We start from the raw sequence: 20,482 nt of genomic DNA, 5'->3' as shown, positions 1-20,482 counted from the left end.
AAAGGGCATCAGTGGGAAAGGACAGGCAAGTCACTGAAGAAGCAGCTCTCGCGTCACAGGTATAACTGTGTTTGTTCTGACCTACCGTAGCCTTCTGTAGACTCTGTTTTGCAAAGTCAACCATTTCTTCCTCTAGCTTCCTGCGTGTTTTACTTGCATGCAGTTACACACCCTCTCGTATCTCTCTAGCTTTCATATGGTTGAAAATAAAGCAGGCAGATGTGTGCCCTAAGCTCAGGGACAGGTGCACACCCTCAGGCAGGACTTGCCATAAGCACGGCTGGGCAGTGCTGATGCGACTGAGGCCTGGCCTCGTGTCCCTGGCAAATTCATAGCTCCCTCCTGGCCCCCACCTCCTGGGCTCTGAGGTCCCACCAAATCGCCCATCAGCCTTCACAAGAGTCATTCCCAGAGGAGGAGACAAGGCCTCAGAGAGCTTTGGAGGTTGCCCATAACAGGAGGATCAGCCTGTCATTTGTCTCCCTTCATCCTCACTGTCAAAAGCTCAAAATAGCCCTGCTCTTGCAAGACTCCGGCGCGGGGTCATGCCTGCTTGCGCAGATGATATGCTTCCACTAATAGCACTCGAAGACATTCCTCGGCGGGTAGGTTGCCTTCTATATCTCGGCGCAACGTGCTGCCATGTAGGAGCTGGACAACTGTGTTGTGTCCTAAGACGGCAGATGCTATTCTTACCCCAGAGAGACTTGCTCTGGCACAGCTCCTTTCTCAGGTTAAATGTTAAAAATAAGAAGCAGGCCCAAGTGTGCCATCCCTGGTAAGAGTATAAATCAAGAGTGGCCCCTCTGAAGTCCGTGCAATGATGCTGTGCCAGCCCAGCGCCTGGGTGCTCGCCATGCCCTCCTGGGACGTGCTGTCCCACGGGAGAACAGAGCAGCTGCCCAGGTACTTCCAGAGGTCAGCTGGGGCTCAGTGTGGCGTAGGTGGGGGCATCACTTCTCTTGTAAAGCAGCAAATGAAAAAGTCGGGCTGGGCTGTAGCTCAGCTTTTTTTTTTTACCGCTGCCTCCCCCTGTGTCCCTGTCTGGGTGAGGATGAAGGCAGAGGCAGGGCTTGCTCCAAGGTTCAGCAGCATTGCAGAAGGCCATGTCCCTTTGCTCAGGCTGTGCTTTCACAGCACTCACTGAGGGAAGGTAGTAGGGCTGTACACCAGAGATCCCTCAAGGGCCACTGGAGTATCAGGGCTGCAGGAGAACACCTGGCTAGGCCGGTGGCCATCACGTGATGGTTATGGAGACCCGGCTCTTCCTGCAGCCTGACTCTACTAGCCCTTTGGAGAGCTCAGTAAAGCCGGCGTCACTGCCTGGTACAGTCACGACAGGCAATCAGGCAGAGGAAACCAAGGCCCAGAGATGTCAGTTGCGACGGTGGCTGTGCCTTTCGCCTCGCCACTTGGACTGTTGTTCAGAGGACACAGGCCCCATCAGTTTCATTCCCAGCTCGGGTCTTGTCAGCTGACACCGGAGCGACAGACAGGTTCTTTTAGGGATCCTTGGCAGGAGGATGATGGCATTATTACCAGGGGTTGGGAGCAGGGGGACCGGTCACAGGGCTCCAGCAGGCTCCTGTCAGTCACAGGGAGCTCGGGAGGCAGCAGCCGACCAGGCCCACTGCTCAAGGCGCCCATTGCCAGGGGGTGGCAGCATGGAGCCATCAAGGTGGACCCTCCTCTGGGTGGCTGGTCCGCTACAGACCCACAACTGGGACACACTTGAAAATGGGTGCTTTTAGAGCTGCTGAAACTTCCTGGCCCACGCACTATGAAAGAATCACACCAGAAAGGTTAAAATCCAACCAGGTGGGACAGCCAGTCTCATGTATTCACCACTGGGACAGAACAAAGACCCGTGGAGTGGGCCAAAGAAGGCTCAGACTTGTTAGGGTCATCAATGCTGAAAGAAAAGACCCTGAGCTGACAGAAGCAGTCACTGGTGCTGTGTCTTTTGGGAAGGGGGCATTCAAGCTCTTTGGCAGGGCAGAATTAGATCAGAGTTAAACATAGCTCTGGAAAATTGGAGAAAATATCTCTAATTTTCAGAAAAAAATTTAATGAAGAGAAACAAAGTACTTTGGGAAGATGAAATCAGACAGAAAAATGCATGGAGTTTCTTATCTGAGCCAGGGAGAAAAGGCATCGGGGGCACAAGTTTTTTACACACTCAACAATGTCAAATATAGCAAAACTGGTATATCTAATTATTGCAAGTATAAGTACTCTTTCTATGGTGCAGGATATGAATGTTTGCTTTCCTCAGCAATGGTTTATCTATGTTAGTGATAGTCTACAGTACTTTGAATAGAGCACATTTTGTAGATGTCTTCTGAAAAAAAGAAAAATCTTGCTGTAATGTAACGAGGAGCCAGAGTGACAAGTATAAAGAATGTGGCTTAGAAAAAGGTATGGATAGAACTTCATTTTTTAAGTCAAGAGATAAAAAAACTAAAGACTGGGTATAGGAGTAAGAAAATAATTTTGTTAAATGAGAAACATTGTCATTAAGAGATATAGAGGTTTATATTGCCAGGACTGTAACAGTTTAAAGTAAAAAGGGTTTGGAGTAAATATTAAGGAAATATTTTAATGAGAAAAACTGTATGGTAGAACAGAGTATCTAGAATATTGCATGATCTCCTTTAGCCTATGCTTTTAAGGATGTGTTTTAAAGAAGCATCTCCCAAGGACTGTCTAGAGATAGATCCTAGATGGATGGTATCATATACACTTTTATAGAAAAATAGCAAGTATATCAATAGCTTTCTTGCAACTGAAACTGTGATGATCATCATGTCTATTTTTATGTTTACATTTCATAGTCAGCTACTGATTCTGCCTTGAAAAGGTGCTATAATTTCTGAGAAGGTGTATATATCCCACTTTGCCTTGTAATACTCAGCAAAATTGCATAGACATTTTAATATCTGAAATTTTTATCTATCAAAATCTTCTTTTTCCAGTTGGAAGGAGTACCCATTTTAGGTTCTGTTTGTTTGGTTTGCCAAACAACAAGGTCAGTTTGGGAAATACATTCTAAGGTATATAAAAACATTGATTTTTTCGAAATTGATAAATAATTAATTTGCCTTTAATTGAACTAACACTGTAAACACCCTGTAAAAATAAGAACTCTTGTTATTTTTATGGACCTATGATAAGACTGTTTTTTCAGAATTCTTTAACTTGTAAAAAAATACCTCTCTAGTGATGCAATATGAACTATAGCAACGTGCTAGTCTAAACAAGGTACATCACAGATAGCTAGAACATACAGAAAAAAAAAAAAATCACATTCTTGGGTTTTCTTTCATGCTGAACTAACAGCATCATTCACTTGAGGAGGCCAGAAATTATGATAAATTACCAGGATCCAAACAGCATACCATGGGGAGGGAAACCAAAGATTCCTTCCTCCTGGATATTTATTGCCATAACTGCAGAATGATAGCCTTTGGCATTGCCACACTGTTTGTGGAGTAGGGCTGCCTGTCGGCTGACAAGTACTAACCGATCATGGGGAAAACACTGCTCCAAAGTGGCCATAAAGTACCATCTTGGAGGGAAAGTTTAAAATAGATACAGTACATATGTTCCAACAGAACTGCTGCCCCACTGCAGAAGATCTCAGATCTATGAACTCTTGGACTAGAGGGACATCTGTATCTCCTGAGCTAACTATTCCAATTCTAGAATTTTTTGGAAGTATTCTGTATTAAAGGAAGAAACTTCTTGACAAAGTTTGAGGAAATAAAATTAAATTCAACAGCTGAATTCTCCATGAATTTACCAATGAATCTGCCATACATCCAGGAAAAGGGCCTACAAAGACGTCCTTTCTTTCTCCCATTTCTACATGCATTATTTCTCTTTAATTCAGAGTTTCAACACAGATAGGACTGCAGACAACATATACTTTGGGGCACTAAGGGGTGAAAGCCAGGCTTAGCAAATATATAAGGCAGACAGCAGTGCAGTCAAGAGACAGCTCTACTCTGAGACCTTGCACCCTGCAAGATACTGGCCATCTGAGGCACTTCTCAGGGAGCAGCAGACACTTTGAGGGACCTGAGGGACTGATTTGGAAGGAAGGCAACATACACCTGTGTTGCTTAGCAAAGCAGTGATGGAGTGAAGTTGGCATTGCATCTTGAGCTGCAGCAGATTTGGGATATATTTTCTCAGGCCACACTCCTGACTGAGATGTAAAACAGCATCCCCTCCTCCTTTGGACTCAGAATTCACTTCTCCTTTGGGATAAACTCAAATCTTTCCAAGTACTTTGTGACAAGCATGGAGAGAAAGGTCTGTCCCTTATAGACTTTAGTGGGGTGAATAGGGAATCTCCTCAGGACAGGGGATGAAAGCACTGTTAAAACCCCCAGCTGCTAATCTCCCACAAGGGCCACCAGCACCCTGACTCCCTGGCTGCTGGCTATCTGGTGACATGGTCCCATTGTTTTCTGCTGGAGCTGTTCTGCTTTACCCAACTGATTTGCCCTTCAGGAGGAGCAGGGAATTGTATGATTCTCTCAGCATCTCGGATGTGGAGAGAAATTAAGGAAATATTTAAGCTGACTACCAAGGAAATCTATCTCCTAATATTACGTAGGGCTGTGGTGGAGTCTCTGAAGTGGTGGGAGTCTCAGTGTTTGGAAAAAAATTTCTCTTGAAAATACTACAAGAAAAATATCCTGCTGTAGTGTAAATATGTACTGCAGATTAACTATAGCATAGTCTATCTTGGCACCTGGGAGATGCTCTCTGCAGTTTAATCACTATTTTTACTTCCTCAAATATGTGACTTCATATGAAAATTTGGATGAGGTGCGAAGAAGATATATATTTGCAACATTCAGTCAAAGATAATAACAAAGTGAATTGAACTGCATATGTGGATGTTTGCTTTCTATGAGTTAGCCTCAGTAGAGGATCACAGTAACATGCCATAAGTTCCAAGGACAGTTCATGGGTTCATAAAGTGTTTGGACAAATTCATCAGTTAAAAATCCACCATGAGCTGTTAAACACCCAGCCATCATGTCACACTCAGGGCTTCCATAAATACTAATTACCGGGAATCAGGAGAGTTTTAGACAAGTACTGCTCTATGTTGCCATAGGCAAGATGCTGGTCCTTCCTGGGCATCACTTTCAAAGTCAGAAAGTTGGGCTACATGGACCTTTGATCTCACAAATACAGCTTATTTTATGTTATGCCACAGTTGCCTGCAGGGGTTAATACTGTGCTCCTTCCTTACTTATTTTCCTTCCTCTTCCTTCCTCCTCTTCTGGCTACTTCCTGTTTCAATTACCTTTTTCTACCCAGTGGTCTCCCAGCTTGCCCAACCCACTCACCTGCTCTGTAACAGGAGCCCCTCAGCTGCTTTGGTGGGTGATAGAAGGGGCATCCTGAATGTCACTTCCTTGGCCAGAATCTACCGCCCAGATCTCTTCCGCTGATGTTAGCTGTGGAGACAGGAGGAGTGTGAGTAATGGTGCACCTGTGGTGTACATTTGAAATCTGCCCATCCTCTAATCTCAGATTGTGGGTTTTATTTGCTTCTCATGTTCAGTTAACTCATTCTGAGGACTTCCAAGAATACCACTCTGAGGGAAGCTACTTAGCAACAAACTTGTCATCAAAGTTCCCCCTAGGACAGATGCATTCACTTTCCTTGATGTGTAGTGAAGGTAAATCACAACTGCATTAAGATCTGTAGAAATTAATTTCTGAATAGAGCAGAAGGGACAGGGGATAGCAAGGCCATTATGGTCCCTTCATGGCCAACCTGTGACATCAGCTTATCTTCACAAGTGCTCACATGTACACCCAGAAATTTTTGCTTACATTCACCATGGTAAAGAATGGATGGCCCACACTGCTTTTCAACCTGCAGGTTTAAAGTCTGGGTAGTTATGATCCTTAGTAGTTCTTCCTGGGAAATCATTTATTGCTTCCAGCAATTCTCTCAGCCCATTCCTTCAGCCACATTTATCAGAAATGTTAGTTTAATGGCACATTACCTAACCAGATGACACATCAAAAATATGGACTGAGCACATTCTGTACATAACATTGAAATCATGCACCTTAGTAGATCTACACTGAATTGATAAATAACCTTTTAATATGGAAAATGTGCTCTTACCATCTCCAGGGTTCAGTGTCCAGCCACATCCTAGCAGAAGTGTAGGGATGAGCAGTTTTGTACAGAGCAGTGTTCTGACATTTCTGCTTGTCCTGTGCTAACATTCCCGTGAGCTCTCATTTTACACAGAGGGCAGCAGAAATGCTGCTACAGCAGAGGCTGGGCATTCTCTGTCAGACTGTCCATCACAGGCTACAGAGCAAACTGATCTGTCTAGGCAGGCCGTACCATATTGACAGCATGACCAACAACAGCACTTGCAAGCTGAAAATCCTACAAGTAGTGATTTGAGTTCTTTTTTTGGGGGGAAAATCATAAGCAAGTCAGGGAACTTCAGACTCCAACCTATATCATTGTTCTTTTCTAGAATAGTCATAAGTGTAGATCTATTCCACATTATTTTTGTATCTACTGGGAAAGGATCTGTCGCTATCCCAGTCTCTGCTGTTTTGGGGTGATTTTTGTTGTTGGGGTTTTTTTTGTTCGTTTTTTTTTTTTTTTACGTGGAAAGTGCTATATGTTAATACTCTGATCCAAGAATGGAAATGATGCCATTTATTCTGGGGGGGATACTATTCCACTCTGTAAGAGTTACAGATTCTGTCAAGAAAAAGCATTAGACTAGAAAGTGGTCTTTTAGTTTCTAGGTCTCACTTTGCCATACATGTTTTTAAGGCAGAATCAAGGCACTGAACAAAATATTTTTTTCTAGAATATAAGGACACTGATACTACATACTCAATTCCTGGTGGAAGTGAATTTAGGCAATCCATGCTGAAATAACACCCTTTTTGTAAGACTCCTGCAAATACTAACTGACACCTAAAAGGAGGGCTTAGGCAATGGCTGCCATTCACTATTCTGGGCATAATGCCAAACAGTTTAGCAGTCACAGGGGAAATGAAAGAGATGAAAGTGGTGTCTTAGTATCCTAAAGAGAAAGAGCCTGAAGAAATAAAAGCAGGAAAAGAAATCAGAACAATTGCTCCTCAAGCTGAGTAATTTCTTCCCTGCTGCTTGGACTCTCAGAAATGAGAAGCTGTTGCGAAACACCAGAAACACCTAGTGCCCTCATCAGCAACAAACTAGGTCAAGTAACAGTGGTTCAAAATCAGCTTTCTGTCTGTAATACCTTACAAGTATCTGCATCATGCTTTAGTCTCCAGCCTGGGTTTCAGTTTGCGTTATTTGCTCAGGATCTGGTCTATGCAGATGTATGAATATAGATTGAATTAGACCTTCTCCTGAACAACAGCCCACCTAAAAACCTCAAGCACTGTTAAATGCATCCAGTTATTCATTGGTAATCTCTGCAGAACAGACACTTCATTCACGTAACTCAGATTGCACAGTGATCCCGTGGCTTCTGTAGAACTCAAATAATCTGATCTATCTCACCACCTGGGTCTCTCACCCTGTCTGATAAGTGAGAGTTGATTGCTCATCTCACCAAAAGCTGCAATGTAGACAATATGGAAGAAGTCACAATTTTTGAACATTTAGCTTCTCAGATAAAATGCTTAGGATGATGAAAGGAATCTTAAATATGCTGCTGGAGGTATAATTTAGCAGAAAAGACTGTTAAAGCTGATCAAAGATCTCATAGCCTACTAAAGAACTATAAATGACATAACTGAAACATAACAGAGCAGCCTAAGGAAAAAAAGCATACTTTCACAAATGTATCTCAGCAAAGCACCTTTTCAACTGTATCTTCTCAACCCACTATCTCTGTTAATAATGTGTACCACATGTGTTTGTAGACAGCCAGTGACACACCAAGGGGACTGTGCTGGTTTTGGCTGTGACAGAGTTATTTTTCTTCATAGTAGCCAGTATGGGGCTATGTTTTGGATTTGTGCTGAAAACAGTGTTGATTATACAGGGATGTTTTCATGATTGCTGAGCAGTGCTTACACGGAGTCAAGGCCTTTTCTGCTTCTCACCCCACCCCACCAGTGAGTAAGCTGGGAGTGCACAAGAAGTTGGGAGGGGACACAGATGGAACAGCTGACCCCAACTCACCAAAGGGATATTCCAGACCATATGACATCATGCTCAGTATATAAAACTGGGGGAAGAAGAAGGAAGGGGAAGAACACATTCAGAGTTATGTCATTTGCCTTCCCAAGTAACCGTTACACACGATGGAGCCCTGCCTTCCTGGCGGAACACCTGCCTGCCAATGGGAAGTAGTGAATGAATCCCTTGTTTTGCTTTGCCTGCATGTGTGGTTTTTGCTTTACCTATTAAACTGTCTTTATCTCAGCCCATGAGTTTTCTCACTTTCACCCTTCTGATTCTCTCCCCCATCCCCTTGTGAGGGAGGTGAGTGAGCAGCTGCATGGTGCTTGGTTGCCAGCTGGGGTTAAACCACAACAGGGACTTAACTTAAAAGAGGCTCGGTGTGCCTGCCTACACATTGGCCAAGCTTCAAGGCAGGGCTGTGGACAGTGCACACACAGAGAACACATCCTTACCTATTGGTAAAGGACCAAGATCTCAGAGACAAGGAAAGGATGCTGAGTATACACATCCCTCCCATGCTGAGGAAAGTGAAGAACACAGACCTCTCACTTTGTAGTCAAATGCTATCCATGGGGCTGCTCAGCAGAAGGCAGCTAATGGTGGGACCAGCTTTGTTTTAAGATAAGGTAACTAAGGTTTCTGTGCTCCACCGTGAACTCATTGCTCTTTGTGCTGGGTCTCACCCTTCCCACTTTGCAGTCATTCTAGAAACAGCAGGAGAGTGATGCCAAAAAGCTAACCCCAAATTCCAGAATGCCATACATCTGTGAGGCAGAGAATTACTCTTTAGTTAGTACTGGGGCATTCAAAATCATCTCTGACAACCCAACTTGTCAGTCCATGTTTGGACTCCAGAATCCTTGGGTTTCCTCACAGCTCAGATGCTGCAGAAGAGAGAACTGCAATTTTTACAAAAATTAGTTGACCAGTGCTCAATCTCCACATGTTAATGGAGTGAGACTGTATTGTCAGCTGCCCAGTTGTCCCACTCCTTGTTTGATGGTGTAAAGCTCCTAATAACACAATCAATATCCTGGAACAGTTCTCCTTGAAATCTCCTCAGCAAGGTTGCACAGGGGCTGCAAGATACTGAGGGCAATGGCAGCCTAAAGGATTGTTGTGGTTTAACCCCAGCCAGCAACTAAACACCATGCAGCCGCTCACTCACTCCCCCCCACCCAGTGGGATGGGGGAGAAAATCGTGAAAAGAAGCAAAACCCATGGGTTGAGATAAGAACGGTTTAATAGAACAGAAAAGGAGAAACTAATAATGATAATGATAACACTAATAAAATAACAACAGCAATAATGAAAGGATTGGAATGTACAAATGATGCACAGTGCAATTTCTCACCACCTGCTGACCGACACCCAGCTAGTCCCTGAGCAGCGATTCCCTGCCCCCACTTCCCAGTTCCTATACTAGATGGGATGTCACACGGTATGGAATACCCCATTGGCCACTTTGGGTCAGCTGCCCTGGCTGTGTCCTGTGCCAGCTTCTTGTGCCCCTCCAGCTTTCTCGCTGGCTGGGCATGAGAAGCTGAAAAATCCTTGACTTTAGTCTAAACACCACTTAGTAACAACTGAAAACATCAGTGTTATCAACATTCTTTGCATACTGAACTCAAAACATAGCACTGTACCAGCTACTAGGAAGACAGTTAACTCTATCCCAGCTGAAACCAGGACAAGGATGCAGAAACATCTGGGCAATCACCTGTGAGATACTGGAAGACAGTTGGGTGGTTTCTTGCCTGTGACACAGGTACTTTGATCTCTTCAACCTTCCTTCCTGGATCTGATCCTAATGATGATATATAGTGGAAACTGCTGAAGGAGTTTGTGGACTCCTACCTCTTAGAAGTGCAGATACTTGGCTAAGAAAAACACTCATCCAGCTGTGTGGGACTGGGACAGGCTGGGTGTAGCACTGCGAAAGGTGGCAGCTCATTGCACGGTAGCTATACAGACCTTGCATGTCTTTACCTTCATAAAGGCAGTACTTGGCCAGGCTGGAGCCATACCCGGGCAGTCTCCCATGGTGCAGAAGGCAGCCACCTGCACTTCCAGAAAGGACTTACGGCTGTTGCCAGCTGTGTTTCTCTTGCAATAGGTGTGGCCTGTCATGTGAGGAATCATAGGGAAAACACTGATCCACAAAAGGAGATTTCCTACCTGAGAAGAAGCTGAGCAGCTCTGAGCTCTCTCCAGCCTCCTAGAGCTGACTAATGGGGAGGGAGACAACAAAGGGATCTCTTTTTAAATGGGCATTATGGGCCTCACATAGGAGGCTCACAGATAGCTTGTGGGTGAGAAGACCATGAATTTCATGCTGTGCACCAGAAACAGTACAGGTGGGCTTACCTGGTCATAGTTGCAGGCTGCTGCCCTAGGCAATCTTTAGCTCCCCTGCTTCTTCTGCATTAAGCTCATATAGGACAAGAGGAAAACTTGCTAAGCCTCCTGCCAGGGTAACCGCTGATGACATGATATTGAAGGGACAGGGTGAGATCAGTGCTATTTTGAGATCTTCTGCTAATTGCTTCTGTGAATTAATTCTCTCCACTTTTGCAGGGGGTGAAAGTTTAATACCATTGGTGCCCATCTTCAGGAAAAGTCACATGAGAGAGTGGGCAAGTTCAGTGCAAAGGAGGAAACTACTTATCTTTCGGAAAGCACCCTGCATTTGGTGGGGAGAGTCCCTGCATCAGAACTTACTGTTTTGATATCCACCAACTTGCTGAGGCGATGAGCTCCAGTGCAGGTACATTCCACAGTGGGGTGGGGGATTGCAGTGTACGGGGGGTATTCCTGAGCCGGGGAAAACCCAGGAGAGCATGGAGACCCACCAGGAGCTGGCAGCTCTCGTGAGAGAGAGTGGCTGACAAGGCGTGGGCAGGGCCAGGAATAATGGTGGCCACCACCCACTCCTACAAAAGGCAGCCCTAAGGAGCGCTCAGACCAGGAGCACTGTGAACAGAGTGAGCAAACAGGGTGTAGCATGGCAGTTTGTGTGGAAGGGCGCACAGAGAGGGCACCTCTTTGAAGGAAGGACATTCCACTGGCTGAGTGGAGAGACTTGAAGTCTACATAATCCAGCAACGGGGTACCATTCTGTGACCATCTGCACAGGTCAAGGGCAGTCATCCTCCCTGACCCTCAATGCAGAATGGTGGGCACTCATCTGAGAGCAAAGGCTGCAGCTCCAGCTGGGGGGTCTGCACCATCTACCCCAGTGGTGGCCGATGCCTCCACCCAGATGGAGCTGCTGAAGTGAGAGGCTGCAGTGCAGACCTCAGACTGCAGGAAGTGCCTACACCTTTCTCCTGGGGCAGAGATAGACAGCATGGCCAAACAGCCAAAAACTCCCCTACCAGCACACACAAAACGGAGGGGGGGCAATAATGCAGAAGAACTGAAGCTTGCAATTGCAAGGACCAGCAGGAGGAAGAGACTTCCCCCAGAGCCTGAGTTGCCCTTGCAGAACCACTTCACCACTCTGCAGACTGAAGAAGAAAGACCTGTCACATCAGGAGAGATGCTGAAGCTGAGTAAGGCAGTCCGATCTGCTCCCCAGCAGACAACCAGTGCAACTAAGAAAAGGCGATGGGTGATAGTAGTAGGCAACTCTCTTCTGGGAGGTATGGAGGCACCCATTTGCTGACCTGATACACTCTCTAGAGAGGTGTGCTGCTTACCAGGGACTCATATTACAGATGTCACCAAGACACTACCAAGCCTCGTACAGTCCACTGGCTATTATCCACTGCTGTTGTTTCACATAGGGACCACTGATACAGCCAGGAGCAGTCTGAGGAGTATCGAGGATTACAGAGCCCTGGGAGCATTGGTATGGGACTCTGGAGCACAGGTAGTTTTTTCATCAGTCCTCCCGGTCAAAGGGAAGGGATTTGAAAGGGCCAGTCGAATCTGGCAAATCAACAAATGGTTGTGGGACTTGCTTTGAGAAACCTGGTCTACTGGGGGCTGATGAGGTCCATCTGTCAGTGAAAGAGAAGACCATGTTCAGTCATAGCCTTGCCAAGCTGCTGAAGAGTGCTTTAAACTAAAGTTGTTGGGGAAGGGGAACCTCAATCCATCCCACTCCTACCAGTTTGATACCAGTGCCAGCAATAGATGCCGAGAGCCTGGAGAGGGATCACAGTTCAGCAGGAGAGCACCTGAAAGGCAGTACAGAGGAATTCCAGCTACTCCAGCCAGTAAGTCAGTTTCATCAGGGGCCCAACTTAAGTGCCTCTATGTAAACACATGTAGCATGGGGAATAAACAAGAACAATTAGAGACGTGCACATGCCTGCAGAGCTATGATCTTATTGGCATTATGGAGATGTGGTGGGATGGGTCCTATGACTGGAGTGTTGGAATGGAAGGATACAGGCTTTTCAGGAAGGACAGGCGAGGGAGACGAGAAGGGGGTGTCACCCTCTATGTCAATGACCAGCTGGAGTGCATGGAACTCTGCCCGGAGATGGATGAGGAGCTGACTGAGAACTTATGGGTCAGGATTAAAGGGAGGGCAGGGACAGGTGACATTATAGCGGGCATCTGCTACAGGCCACCCAACCAGGAAGACTGAGCAGATGAGTCCCTCTATAGACAGATAGGAGCAGCCTCATGTTCACAAGCCCTGGTCCTCATGGGGGACTTCAACCACCCCGGTATCTGTTGGAGGGACAACACAGCAGGGCATAAGCCATTCAGGAGGTTCCTGGAATATGTTGATGATAACTTCCTTCTCCAAGTGATAGAGGAACCAACGAGGAGAGGTTCTGTGCTGGACCTTGTTCTCACCAACAAGGAGGGGCTGGTGGGGAATGTGAAGCTCAAGGGAAGCCTTGCCTGCAGTGACCATGAAATGGTGGAGTTCAAGATCCTTAGGGCAGTGAGGAGGGTGCACAGCAAACTTGCTACCCTGGAATTCAGGAGAGCAGACTTTGGCCTCTGCTTGGTAGAGTGCCATGGGATAAAGCCCTGGAGAGAAGAGGGGCCCAAGAAAGCTGGTTAATATTCAAGGATCACCTCCTTCAAATTCAGCAGCAATGCATCCCAACAAAGAGGAAGTCAGGCAAAAACACCAAGAGGCCTACATCGATGAGCAAGGAGATCCTGGACAAACTCAAACACAAAAAAGAAACCTACAGAGGGTGGAAGCAAGGACAGGTAGCCTGGCAGGAATACAGAGAAATTGTCTGAGCAGCCAAGGATCAGGTTAGGAAAACTAAAGCCCTGATGATAGAATTAAATCTGGCCAGGGATGTCAAGGGCAACAAGAAAAGCTTCTATAGATAAGTTGGTGATAAAAGGAAGACTAGGGAAAACGTGGGCCCTCTCCAGAAAGAAACGGGAGATCTGGTTACCCGGGACATGGAGAAGGCTGAGGTACTCAACAACTTTTTTGCCTCAGTCTTCACTGGCAAGTGCTCCAGCCACACCACCCAAGTCACAGAAAGCAAAGGCAGGGACTGGGAGAATGAAGAACCGCCCACAGTAGGAGAAGATCAGGTTCGAGACCATCTAAGGAACCTGAAGGTGCACAAGTCCATGGGACCTGATGAGATACATCTGCAGGTCCTGAGGGAACTGGTGGATGAAGTGGCTGAGCCACCATCCATCATATTTGAGAAATTGTGGCAACCTGAGGAAGTTCCCATTGACTGAAAAAGGGGAAACATAACCTCCATTTTTAAAAAGGTAAAAGAGGAAGACCCAGGGAACTACAAGCCAATCAGTCCCCCCTTTGTGCCTGGCAAGATCATGGAGCAGATCCTCCTGGAAACTATGCTAAGGCATATGGAAAATAAGGAGGTGACTGGTGACAGCCAACATGGCTTTACTAGGGGCAAATCATGCCAGACAAATTTGGTGGCCTTCTACGACAAGGTTACAGCATTGGATAAAGTAAGAGCAAGTGATGTCATCTACCTGGGCTTGTGCAAAGCATTTGACACTGTCCCACATGACACTCTTGTCTCTAAATTGAAGAGACAAGGATTTGATGGATGGAGCACTCAGTGGATAGGGAATTGGCTGGATAATCCCACTCAAAGAGTTGTGGTCAATGGCTCGATGTCCAAATGGAGACCAGTGATGAGTGGTGTTCCTCAGGGGTCAGTATTGGGACTGGCGCTGTTTAACATCTTTGTTGACAACATGGACAGTGGGATTGAGTGCACCCTCAGAAAGTTTGCCAATGACACCAAGCTGTGTGGAGTGGTCAAGATGCTGGAGGGAAGGGATGATGTTCAGAGGGACCTTGACAGGCTTGAGAGGTGGGCCCGTACAAACCTCATGAAGGTCAACAAGGCCAAGTGCAAGTTCCTGCACATGGGTCAGGACAATCCCAGTCACAAATACAGGCTGGGCAATGAATGGATTGAGAGCAGCCCTGAGGAGAAAGACTTGGGGGTATTGGTTGACAAGAAGCTCAACATGACTCGACAATGTGTGCTTGCAGACCAGAAAACCAACCGTATCCTGGGCTGCATCAAAAAAAGTGTGACCAGCAGGTTGAGAGAGGGGATTCTCCCCCTCTACTTTGCTCTCGTGACACCCCACCTGGAGTACTGCATCCAGCTCTGGGGCCCCCAACATAAGAAGGACATGGTCCTGTTGCAGCAAGTCCAGAGGAGGACCATGAAGATGATCAGGGGGCTGGAACACCTCTCCTATGAAGACAGGCTGAGAGAGTTGGGGTTGTTCAGCCTGGATAAGAGAAGGCTCTGGGGAGACTTTATAGCAGCCTTCCAGTACGTAAAGGGGGCCTACAAGAAAGCTGGAGAGGGACTTTTTACAAGGGCATGTAGTGGTAGGACAAGGGGTAATGGCTTTAAACTGAAAGAGGGTAGATTTAGATTAGATGTAGCGAAGAAATTCTTCACTGTGAGGGTGGTGAGGCACTGGAACAGGTTGCCCGGAGAGGCTGTGGTTGCCCCATCCCTGGAAGTGTTCAAGGCCAGGTTGGATGGGGCTTTGAGCAACCTGGTCTAGTGGAAGGTGTCCCTGCTCATGGCAGGGGGTTTGGAACTCGAAGATCTTTAAGGTCCCTTCCAACCCAAACCATTCTATGATTCTATAACTGGGTGCCCACCTGACTTGAACACACGACCTCAAAATGTCTGTGAAATCCATGGTGTGGCTGCTTTAGGGTAGCTGCATGGTTAAAGGAATCTAATGAGAGCAGCAAAGGTACTCAATGCTATTGTGAAAGCATGAACTGTATGATGGTGACTTTGATGCTGTGTTCCTTCAAAGACTTAGATGGGAGCTTACCAACTCAGCTACCTTTCTGTACTAGCATTCACTGCTGCCAAGGTTACATTTTACACCATACCTACTGACGCCCAAGAAGATGCCTTCTTGAACTTTGCTGGTTGATTCCCACATGGTACAGCTGGGTTTGCTTTAGTTGTTTCTCTCTGGGCAGAAAGGAAGAGCAATGGGCCTGAAATGGAGCCCATAGGCTTGCAAGCATGCTTCTTTTCCTGTCATTGCAATTGGACAGGAGGTCCTGGTCAGCTTGGTCCAGGGTGAAGGAGTGGAGTACCTAAGTAGGAGTCCTGAGGGTGGTTTCATGACAATGAGATGGAGATACTGGTCCTGGAATTTCTTTCTAGACAGGTTACAAGGCTGACGATGCTGCTTTAAGAAGTGGAGCAGAGAGTGAGGTTGCATTGGGCCACAAATTCAAGAGTCTTTGACAGTGCTTTGCTTTCATACTTCACCTGTGCTTATGAGTGCCCCTCTTTCTCACCAGCTCATGCTCACTGAACACAAGGGAAGGGAAATCATGTTGTAGGGACTTACAGTAAGTGGGATGGGATCTGTTTTCAGCATGCCTGCATGTCATCACTCCAACATTTTCCCCACACTGTATGTCTGTGCAGGACCATCTGTATCTGGAGATTTCTCTTTCTGCCTATTCCGGCTGTGCTGTGGTTTGCTTCTTGTCCCAGCAGACTCCAGGCCCTGTAGGGATGGAAACAGAAGTGGCAGAAAGTCAATGGCTGGCAGGATCCATTTCCCCCTTTGTTTTGCATCAGGCCATTGCTGCCTCTTTCAGGAGATCCCTCTTCCCAAGGACAGGTGTCATCTTGGCTGCCTGATGCTTAGACAGAGGAAATTGGCTAGTTTTCTGTGGCCTAACTTACTGAGAGCCGTGGAGAAAAATCTGTATGGAGTCTGGATCCAGTAATTCAAATTACAGAGTACTCCTTTGCAAGAAGCTGGAATGCCCAATAGGTCATATCACAGAAACTTATCACTTCGGTGGGATTGATAATCTCTATGAATTAAAACAAATCCAAAGCAGATGGTGTGTATCCCAGAGCTTTTTACAAGATATTTATCTGAGCATCCATATGACCATGATTTTTAAATCTGTGGAATAAAATTCTTCAAGTTAGTTTGCCTGCAAATATGAATTAATACAATCTTTATCTTCCAGAAAGAACATCTGGAGGTAAGGGTAAAAGTTTAGGTCTTCTTTTCTCCTGAAAGTTCCCCATAACTTCCCATGTTGGCCTCCCAGTCTTTTTCTATCTATTTTCTCACAGTTTTCTTCTCAATTTCTAATCCCTCCAAATCTAGTCCAAAGAGTAAGGGGTTTACCCTTTGAAAACTGCTCTGACAGCTAATGCTCCATTTTTTTTTGTGAACAACGTGCACACAGATGCCAGTGTTGCAGTTTACAATTTTCCCTCCATACCATCATTTAATGTCACCTATTAAAAACTTCAGGGGAAAAGCTATAGCTACAGCTTTATACTTTATTTAGTTGGTGTGAAAGGGAAAGTAGGCATTTGCTAAACATCAGAGACCCAAGCCAAGGGTTATGCAGTGCTGATGCAGCTAGACAATTCTGGTGGTGACAAGCACCGAGTGCTGGCTGCAAGGCATCATGCACCATTTTGCCTGATACCAGAGACTGCACACAGGAGCAGATTTATTTAGCATTACAGATGCAGTCTTGATAGTTAAATCTACATGCTTTATCTGGCCTTCAGAGAAGCAAGCAGATTTGTGAAATAAGACTTCCCTTTACAAATACACATGAAAGACTGTAACTTTTTCCTGTGTCCATTAATTTTGTTCTGTATTATAATTTCTACTGATTTGTCCAGTATAGCCATCAGCCTCACCACATGGTAGTTCTTTTGATTTCTCTGTAAGACCTTTTAACACCATGGGATTACATTAGTCACCTGGCAGTCCTGTGGTACCCAAATAGATTTTTATGTAGGATCTTCCACACCATGTTTGGAAGCTTAGCAACTTCATCTTTGAGTTCCTTTAGATTTTTGGACATCTGTATTTGAGGACTAAGAAGGAAAGAGGTCTTTGCAATGAGACTGCTAAACTGATGACACTTGTGAAATCAGCTTCATCATGGGAAGAGGACTTAAGCCCAGAAGTGACAGAGGAAAAGCTGCAAATGTAGAAATTTTGCAAGGGCGAAGGGGAACACCAGCAGAATAATGGACATAAGGAGTGATAGTGTCCACTACTGAAACATGGTCATGGGAGGGTGTGGACTGTTTAGGAAGAATAGACAAGGAAGATGAGGAGGATTTATGCTTTATGTTAAAGTGCTCCTTGATTGTGCAAAGCTCCAGTGTGAAACTGTAGACATCCCATCAGAGATGGGAGGAGAATGAGGGATGTTGTGATGGGATCTGTTATAGCCCACTTGACCAAGACAAAGTAGTGAAGAAAGATTTCTACACCTAGTAGAAAGGCAGAAGTCTCCTCTGCCTTAGGGAGGATTTCAGCCATATGGACATCTGCTGGGAGGGCAACAGCACTGGGCAAACAGTGCCAAAAGTTCTTAGATTGTGCTAATGACAATATCCTAATGTAAGTACTGGACCAGCGATGCTGAGTACAGGAAGCATGGATGAACTACTGATAAATAGGATCCCAGATGGCAGCTCAGGCTGCAGTAACCACCTGATGACTAACTGAAGGATCTAGTGGAAAACTGTAGAGGTAAGCAACAGAATTAGCACTCTAGACTTCGTAAGACCGGAATTCATTGTATTCAGGAACTGCTAGTTAGAACACACTTGGCAGCAGCTGTGAAGAAGACTGTTCAGGAGAGGTGGTTACAGTTTAAAGGACAATTATTGAGACCTCAGGAACAAACTACCTTGTTCTGCAGTAAGACTGGGAATTTCATCTTCGCTAAGCAGCAAACTTCTTGATGAACTAAACCACAGAAGTATACAAGAGGTGGAGGCAAGGACTGGCAACAAAATAGGAATATAAAACTTTGCTTGGGCACTTAGGGACATTAAGCATAACAGTTCTGCATGGCAGATGCGCAAGGGAGTTTAGAGAAAATATGTGTCTACTGCTGAATGTGGGAGACCACCTAGTGAGAGATGATACAGAAAGCACCTAAGTATGCAGCAACTTTTCTGCATCAGTCTTCATAGGCAAAGTTTGTCCCTAGGCATCAGCACCTTCCAATGGAGTTTGAGAAGGAAAGAAATAACCAACAGTGGGGAAGTCCTAACCTACTACTTAGTGAAGCTGGAATTACTAAGTGAAGCTGGATGTATTCATATCCAAGGGGCTGGGTGTGACTCATCAAAGGATGCTGAAGGAGTTCACCCATGTAATTACAAGGCCTATGTTTATCATTGGTGAAAAATGATGACACACAGGGAAGGTCCCATATGACTGGAAAAAGGCTAATGTTATGCCCACCTTTAAAAAAGGCAAGAAGAAGGATTAGTGAAACTGTAAGATGCTCAGTTTCACTTTAGTTATTTGAAAGATGACAGAATATGTCCTCTTGGTATTTATTGATAAGGATGTGAAAAACAAGAAGATAACCGAGAGCAGCCAACATGTGTTTACCAGGGTAAGTAATCATGCTTGACCAACCTGATTGGCTTCTGTGATGAAGTGACTGTTGCCTTTTATCAGTTCTTTTCTGATAATTAGCATGCCTTTGCTCTGGACCTCTACTATGGTATCATTAAGTGGTCTTCAGTCTACTAAATCTGAACTGCTTCCCTTAGATTCCTTATTTCTATATGCTTTATGAACACAATCATATTGGCTTTTTGGGGCTATTTTAACTCCTCCAAGGATGTTATATTACATGTATTGCCATAGATCAATTCTTAAACAGCTTTATTTTCAACTCTGTCCACAGCTGTATTCGAACCAGGTAAGTCAACACTGCTTTTCCTTCACACCCAAACTAGTGGTTTCATTAAACACCCACTGTCAGTGTCCACAAACATAGTTTTGGTACTACAACCCAAAATAACATTTGTCCATTTTGTATGGAGTAGTTGTGGTCTCCTATTGGTGTTACATTCATTGCTCTAGCAGTCCAGTAGTCCTCTCTTAATTGCAGTTGGTGTTACTGTCCTGAGAGGACAGCTGTTAAGAAATGAGGAGAGACTTGGTGAAGGGCCTGAAGCAGGAAACTTGAGGGACATGAATTCCCTGAACAGCATGACCATTGAGACATATTAACACAGGACTTCAGTGCTGGACATGGCAAGAGTTGGAAGAAATTCAGCTTCACAATTTCCACCTCTCTTGAGAGCAATCTGTTTGGTATGAGTCTACTGTTCAATCAAAAAGGAAGACAAGGCCATTGTCAGTATATGTTCCCAATAACTGAATGCCTCACCTTTCTCCAAGGATCTGTGAGTGGCAACTGAACATGCAGGGAAATTTGGCAGGCCTCTATTTCTATAAGAAGAATTATTTTGTGAAGGTTATGTGATCAAATCAGATATTAAATGCCCTCCACATTACTGTATTGCACTAGGCAAGAATTCAAAATTACCACACTAGTCCTCTGGTAATAGGCAGCTCTTCTTCCTAATCCATGTAAAAACATTAGCCTTCTGAGATATTTAGCTGTCCCTATAACTTGGGTAGTGAGCTCAGGAGTGAGCTCTGGGTTTGGATTCCAGTCTGGGGACCAAAATGTGGGCGCTGCAGTGCCAGAGCCCTTGTGGAAGGGGCTCTTACAGCATAGGGCATCATCTGATGCTGTATATTACACAGGAGCTCAAACATAGTTTTTCTAACCTCTTCCCTGTGTTATTCACTGAGATATTTTAGTGACTGAAATACAAATGACCAGGGTAAGAATGTGGTTAGATCTGGAGGATCTGAAGAAGTTTAAATGATTACACCCTTTCCTAAAACTTGGTCTCTTGACTACCAGCAAATCTCCTTTTCCCATACCATCAGTACTACACAAGACTGCCTGCTACTTCTAATACTCTGGTACAGGCA

At 45.2% G+C, this 20,482-nt stretch overlaps 1 long non-coding RNA gene across 3 annotated transcripts in view; it reads right to left on the bottom strand.

The window, feature by feature from the left end:
* The window catches only part of LOC138688125 (uncharacterized), a 51,459-nt gene that overhangs the window by 2,680 nt on the left and 28,297 nt on the right, over positions 1–20,482 (bottom strand). For 2 of the 3 annotated variants that reach the window (XR_011327175.1, XR_011327174.1), the window contains exons 4-5: positions 16,019–16,180; positions 5,370–5,480 (exon numbers count right to left, since the gene is read on the bottom strand). This is a non-coding gene — a long non-coding RNA (uncharacterized lncRNA). Of the gene's footprint in view, positions 1–5,369; positions 5,481–10,180; positions 10,315–16,018; positions 16,181–20,482 lie in introns of all 3 variants that reach the window. The other variant, XR_011327176.1, reaches the window with a different exon arrangement.

Source organism: Haliaeetus albicilla, chromosome 12 (assembly GCF_947461875.1).
Source record: "Haliaeetus albicilla chromosome 12, bHalAlb1.1, whole genome shotgun sequence".
Classification (NCBI taxonomy): domain Eukaryota; kingdom Metazoa; phylum Chordata; class Aves; order Accipitriformes; family Accipitridae; genus Haliaeetus; species Haliaeetus albicilla.
Note: the sequence above shows the minus strand (reverse complement) of the source record. Positions and strands in the feature narration are given on the sequence as shown.